General features: G+C 43.2%; 1 pseudogene; it reads left to right on the forward strand.

Annotated features, from left to right (window-relative positions):
- Nucleotides 1-4,529: 4,529 nt before the first annotated feature.
- Nucleotides 4,530-6,579, forward strand: LOC123111666 (bZIP transcription factor 44-like; annotated as a pseudogene).
- The last annotated feature ends 341 nt before the right edge of the window (nt 6,580-6,920 follow it).

A 6,920-nucleotide genomic window follows, 5' to 3' on the forward strand; every position in this document is an offset into this window, starting at 1 on the left:
AAGTCATCCGTGATCGAATCCCCCTCTGGCAGAGTACCGGAAAAGGTCCCCGGATGGGATCTCACGAAGACAAAACCTTGCGGCAGCGGAAAAGTAATTCTTGGTGTGCACTCTGGTCTTCGGGTAATATTTGGGTATTTATATATTAAGAATTAAGGTTAGAGGAGCCACGAGGGGCCCACAAGCTTGGGAGTGGACCCCCTGAGCTTGTGTCCATCCTGTGGCCCTTCCGGCCTCCTCCCAAAGCTACTAGGGTGTCTTGTGACCAAGAAAAAATGTCAAAATGTTTCGTTCCATTTGGACTCCGTTTGGTATTGATTTACTGTAAAGAAAAAAAGGAAAAAATAACGACTGGCACTGAGCACTGGGTTAATAGGCTAGTCCCAAAAAATGATATAAAATAGCGTAATAATGCATATAAAACATCCAACATAATAGCATGGAACAATAAAAATTTATAGATGCGTTGGAGACGTGTCAAGAGTCAATAGTGTTCTCCTCTATTCCTTTTTATTTTTCTCCTTTGCAAGCATCGTGTGATGGAGAAAGATCTAGGCACATATGTCCAGTTGGATATGAGTGATCATGTGTTATTATTGTTGACATCACCCCTGAGGTGAATAAGTTGGGAGGCAAAATTATAAGCCCCTATCTTTCTATGTGTCTGGCTGAAACTTTTGCTCCATATATATGTTGTGAGTGTTAGAAATCATATAATACTAAATGATGGTTGAGTATGTGGACTTGCTAAAAAGCTCCGACACGAGACCCTTCTTGAAAATATATGATGAATTGCAATTGCATTGTTGACTGAGAACATAGTTTGTTAGTTTTCAAGAAAATTTATGCCTTATACTTTGATGTTGTGATGAATTATTACTTGATCATTAGAAGTTATATGATAATAAATATTGTTGTTATAATAATAATCATGATGCTACTATGTTTGTATTCTGTTTTAACAACACCTCTCTCTCTCTAAACATGTGGACATCATTATCGATGCCGGCTTTCGCTTGAGGGCAAGCAAGGTCTAAACTTGGGGGAGTTGATACATCCATTTTGCATCATGTTTTCCTACTGTTATTTATAGTGTTTTCAATCAATATAAAACTCTGTGGAGTAATTCTAATGCCTTTTCTCTCATAATATGTAAGGTTTACACAAAGAGGGAGATTACTGGCAGCTGGAAGTCAGGACCTGGAAAAGCTATGTCAGATATACCTATTCTGCACATCTCCAAATGAGCTGAAATTTTATGAAGATTTATTTTGGAATATATAAAAATTATTGGAGAAAAGAAATACCATAGGGGGACACCCAGGTACCCACTAGGCACCAGGGCACGCCTACCACCCCCCTGGCGCGCTCTGGTGGGTAGTGGGGCCCTTGGCCAGCCTCCAGTGCCCATCTTCTGGTATTAAGCCCATTTTTCCTAGAAAAAAAATAAGGAGAGGACTTTCGAGACGGAGCGCCGCCGTCTCGAGGCGAAACTTGGGCAGGAACACTTTTGCTCTCTGGCAGAGAGATTCCACTGGGGATACTTTCCTCCAGGAGGGGGGAATCAAAGCCATCATCATCACCAACAACCCTCTAATCTTGGGAGGGCCAATATTCATCAACATCTTCAACAACACCATCTCATCTCAAACCCTAGTTCATCTCCTGTATTCAATTTTTGTATCAAAACCTCAGATTGATACCTGCAGGTTGCTAGTAGTGTTGATTACATCTTGTAGTTGATGCTATGGTTTATTTAGTGGAAGATCGTATGTTCGGATCTATTATGATATTCAATACCCCTCTGATCTTGAGCATGAATATATTTTGTGAGTAGTTACTTTTGTTCTTGAGGACATGGGAGAAGTCTTGTCATCAGTAATCATGTGAATTGGGTATTCGTTCGATATTTTGATGATATGTATGTTCTTGACTCCCTTAGTGGTGTTATGTGAACGTCGACAACATAACACTTCACCAACTTTGGGCCTAAGGGAATGCATTATGGAGTAGTTATTAGACACTGGGTTATTAGAGCGACAGAAGGTTAAACCATAGTTTATGAGCTATTCTGTAAGGGGCTGATTTGGATCCATATGTTCAATGTTATGGTTAGATTTTATCTTAATTCTTCTTTCGTAGTTGCGGATGCTTGCGAGAAGGGTTAATCATAAGTGGGAGGTTTGTTCAAGTAAGAACAATACCCAAGCACCGGTCCACCCACATATTAAATTATCAATGCAGCGAACGTGAGTCAAACAAATATGACGAAAGTGACTAGAAGAAATTCTCGTGTGTCTTCAAGAACACTTTGCTTATTATAAGAGACCATTCCGGTCTGTCCTTTGCTACAAAAAGGATTGTGCTACCTTGCTGCACTTTTGTTACTGTTACTATTACTTGCTTGTTACAAATTACCTTAATATCAAACTATCTGTTACCAATAATTTCAGTGCCTGCAGAAAATACCTTGCTGAAACCGCTTGTCATTTCCTTCTGCTCCTCGTTGGGTTCGACACTCTTACTTATCGAAAGAACTATGATTGATCCCCTATACTTATGGATCATCAGTGAGGTCAATCTCCCTCAGGTCAAGACTCTCGATAATAGTGTTAAACATGAATGACCTTCTTCCGTCGAAGTTGTCATTATTCTTTGCTTCTCTCCTTGTGATCATGTTAAAATCTCCGCCTACCAAGATAGGTAACATCTCATGCCCACAAACCCACACAAGGTCCGCCAGGAAATCTAGTTTAAGTTGTGGTTACGCCGCTCCGCAAACGACAACTAGTGCCCATCTGAACCCATCTATTTTCGAGCGCACCCGAAACTTAACGGCAAAGTCTCCAAGTATGACACTCGCCACTTCTAGCGTTTCGCACTTGACCCTAAGTAAGATCCCGCCGAATCTTCCCCTTCGTGGTAAACAAGGCCGATCAAAATTGAGGCCACCGGATACGGTACGAAGAAACTGCGACGTAAAATTGTCCCTACCCGTCTCTAGTAAGGCAATAAAGTCTAGTTTTTGTTCTAGTGATGTTTCCACAAGGAACCTTCTTTTAGCCTTTTAGCCAACTCCGCCAGACCTCTGCTACTCCAAAATATTCCTTTCATTTTTCATCATGAAATTTTTGTTTGAATCTTATTCTCATGCTTCTATGAACCGCAGATATTGGATAAACCTTCTTCTTCCAGAAACGTTTTGGTTTATCCTGCGCCACCTTCGAGTCCTCATGACCGAGGTCAGTTTGTAGGTCATCCTCTGGTTGCAAAGGAGCCGTATACCCCTCTGCAACCATCCCATCATCCTCATCATCTAACACACTATTGGGTACTAGTCCTCGCACAGACTTTCTAGCGCCCTAACCCCAAGTGCATTAATTTCACTATCATTCATAGGTTTTACTGTCACAATATTACGAAGGATCTCCATGGCTTTGTCAGCCTCTAAGTCTAACAAGTCATTTACTGATTTAGTTACTTCCTTCCCATTGTTAACAAGGTAATTTTGCCGCAAGTTTACTTAAATTGGGTAAAAAAATGTAGGGAAAAAGACTGCTAAATTGGGTAATTGTTGTCATAAACGTGAAACTAAGGGACAGGAACGAAACAATTGCCCATAAGATCTCAACGACTGTGGCAGGCCAACCAATTCCTCTGTCGGCAAAAAACATAAATTTGACCTCCGGACGAAACTATTTCACAAACTAAACTATGTTTAAAAATATTTCACTCAGCTGACCTCTAATATGCAGCGCCCAACAGCAAGGCGCTACACTCTTATTGTGCAGCGCCTAACACACAGGCGCCACACTGTGCAGCGCCTAGCTGTAAGGAGCTGCACTACACTGTGCAGCGCCTAACTGTAAGGAGTTGCACAGTAGAGTGCAGCGCCTTACTGTTGGGAGCTGCACAAAAGGGTCAGCGGTGTGAAATATTTTTGAAAACAGTTTAGTTTGTGAAATACTTTCGCTTTGAGGTCAAATTTGTTAATTCTGCCTCCTCTGTCTGTGGACACAAAACTAGTTAATGTCCAATGATGACCTAATGATTTCCTGAGATACACGTTACTAGCCTAGAACACCAAAAATATAAAATGAAAAGAAGCTCTGTCCTCTTCTTTTCTTTTCCGATGATCCCTTGCTCACACTTGATGATCTTACATATTTCACAATAATATACGGCAGGGGCAATCGTCTCTTCAAGGCGATGACTCTTAGCTCGACCACCGTTTCTCTACATTTTCTACCCAAAAGCGACTCTCGGCTAGTAGTAATTCCTTCCCAATGCTAAACCGCGGATGACGTTGCAGGCAATCAAACCGAAACCACGGACGGACGGCAAAAATCAGGATGAAATGATTCCTGACGCTGCCAGCAGATGCCACAGAAGATTCCGAGCACACCTCGCCATCCCTTTCACCTTTCCCGTCCACCACCACCATTACCAATTTCCTCCGCGATTGTTTCTCTCGCTAAAACCGCCCATTTTTCGGCTATAAATGCCGCCTCTCCACCAAGCTTCAATTCCCTTTTCCCCTCTTCCCCAGCTCCCTTGCTGGCAAACAGCAGAGCAGAGCACAGTCTGTTTCCTGGCTGCTGCCTAGCCCGTCCACAGTGGGCAAAAGCCTGCCACCTCAGCCAAATCCTTCTTCCCAAATCTTAGGTTTTGACTTGGGGAGGCTCTGCCCAAATTTGTTTCTCCGCTCATCCATTTCCAGGGGAGGTTCTGCCAAAAAATTCTCCCCTCATCATCCATTTTCCAGGGGAGGCTCTGCCAAAAATTCCTTCTCCCATCGTCCATTTCCAGGGGAGGCTCTGCCAAAATTCCCTCTGCAGTTCACTCCATCTCCAAGGGGAGGTTCTGCCCAAATTTGATCTGCACCCGTTTCATTTCCAAGGGGAGCTTCTGGCAAAAAATAAAAATATATATTTCTTGCCACACAGCACCAAAACTTGCATCTGAAAACAGAACACATCGGTAATTTCATTTGCAAGGTAAAGAAAAGAGTCTGTTGTGTTCTTGATGATAGAACCGCAGTAGCACGTGTAGATGTTGTTGCTGGTCCTGTCGGAGCATCTCCTCTCCGGATTTATGGTCGGCGCAGCGATCACTCGCCTCGTCCAGTCCTTCTCCGTCGTCTTCCTCTACTGGTTCTACGTCTTCTCCCTAACCTCCCTGTAGCTCTGTAGCTGTAGCTGGAGTTCATACTACTAGTAACATAATCAAGCTAGCTAGCACTGAGTAACAAAGGTACCCAAGTGCTGTTACAAGGTGTGTTTTTATACTCTAGATATAAGAGCAAGTGAAACTGCTGTAAGTTGTTGAGAGGTGACCATGTCAAGTGGGACCTCGTTCGCGTCGAGCCAAGGGACCCGGAGCTCTAGGTCCGCTGAGGATTGCCCGGACCTCCGGGCCCAGATGGAGAAGAGGAGGAAGAGGAGGAAGGAGTCCAACCGGGAGTCGGCACGCCGATCTAGGGTGCGAAGCAACAACACCTCGACGACCTCTCCTCGCAGGTTTGTTACACCCTTCCAAGCATGCTATTTATATAAGTGCACATAAGCATAAAGTTTGTACATGTCCATAATTTAATTGTTTAGTTGTCATTAATATTTAAAAGATGTTTTTTTTTGAGAGCATGCACCCAAGCATGTGAAAACAAAAATCGATGAAAACGAAGGCCCGCCTGAAATATCTGCTCAGACAAAACATAGTTATTGTGATTTCCATGCCCCACCAGTTGCCCCCTACCTAACACTTTGAACAACACCACAAATTCATCCATCATCATGAGCTGCTTATAGTTTGCAATAGGTTGAGTTTCATCAAACTAGCAGCATCACATCTTCTACATGAAAGAAAACCTAACAAGAACATGAGGAAAAAAAGAATCTACATATTGCTAAGAAGAAAATATTTTTGTGACAAAAACAGGTGGATCAGCTGAAGAACCAGAGCCAGCAACTGAGCATGGTGCTGGGCATGACCACCCAAAACCTTGTGGCACTGCAAGCACAGAACTCGGTGATGCAGACACAGAAGATGGAGCTGGAGAGCAGGCTGTGCGCCCTGGGCGAGATCATCTGCTGCATGAACTCAATCACCAACGCCGCGAACCCCGCCGCCGCCATGGGCGCCACGGCAAGCGGTGCCTACGACATTTTTGGCGCCGGCAGCACATGGAGCCAGCCCATAGACTTGTACCAGTGCTTCTAGGGAAGAAGAAGAATGGATGGTTGATGTTGTCATAGCTGGTAGGGCCTCTGTGAAGGCATCAGGTTCTGTATCAATCATGTAGGGCCTTCGTGTCACCATTGATGCGTGCCCCCCTCTCTCTTGATTGTTTATTTTGTGAGGTTGGGTTGTAATGGTTGGTGAGGGAGGGTAGGAGGGGAATTGATGGGCCATTTTGTCAAAGAGAGAGAGAGGCTAGGGATTTTCTACTGGCTCCTGATGGTGATGTCTAGCTAGTAAGATGTGGAATTGGTACCTCTTGATATATAGTATATGCAAAGTGCTTCTCCATCTTCATGTACTCCCTGACTTTGTACTAAATCAGCGACACTTATTTTGGGACGAAGGGAGTATATAATTATCTCCGCCTAGATCCTTCTCTTATTGCACGTGTCTCTTTTCCTCTTGGTTAGGTTCAAGTATTGTGCTCCAACATTTTTGAGATGTGAAGCTAGGTAGGTTTTTGCCATAATTTCAAGTATTGTGCTCCAACATTTTTGAGATGTGAAGCTAGGTAGGTTTTTGCCATAATTTCTATTTTGCAGATTGGTGTAGATTTGGTATAGAAGCATTGCAACATTTTACGGATAAAAGTCGAATATTACTCTATTGTCATCGCAACAAGGCAATGTGACTCATGAAAGAAGTATGCAAGCCAGATACCTAATTAATCAGAATAATTA

This window comes from Triticum aestivum, chromosome 5B, assembly GCF_018294505.1.
Source record: "Triticum aestivum cultivar Chinese Spring chromosome 5B, IWGSC CS RefSeq v2.1, whole genome shotgun sequence".
Lineage (NCBI taxonomy): Eukaryota > Viridiplantae > Streptophyta > Magnoliopsida > Poales > Poaceae > Triticum > Triticum aestivum.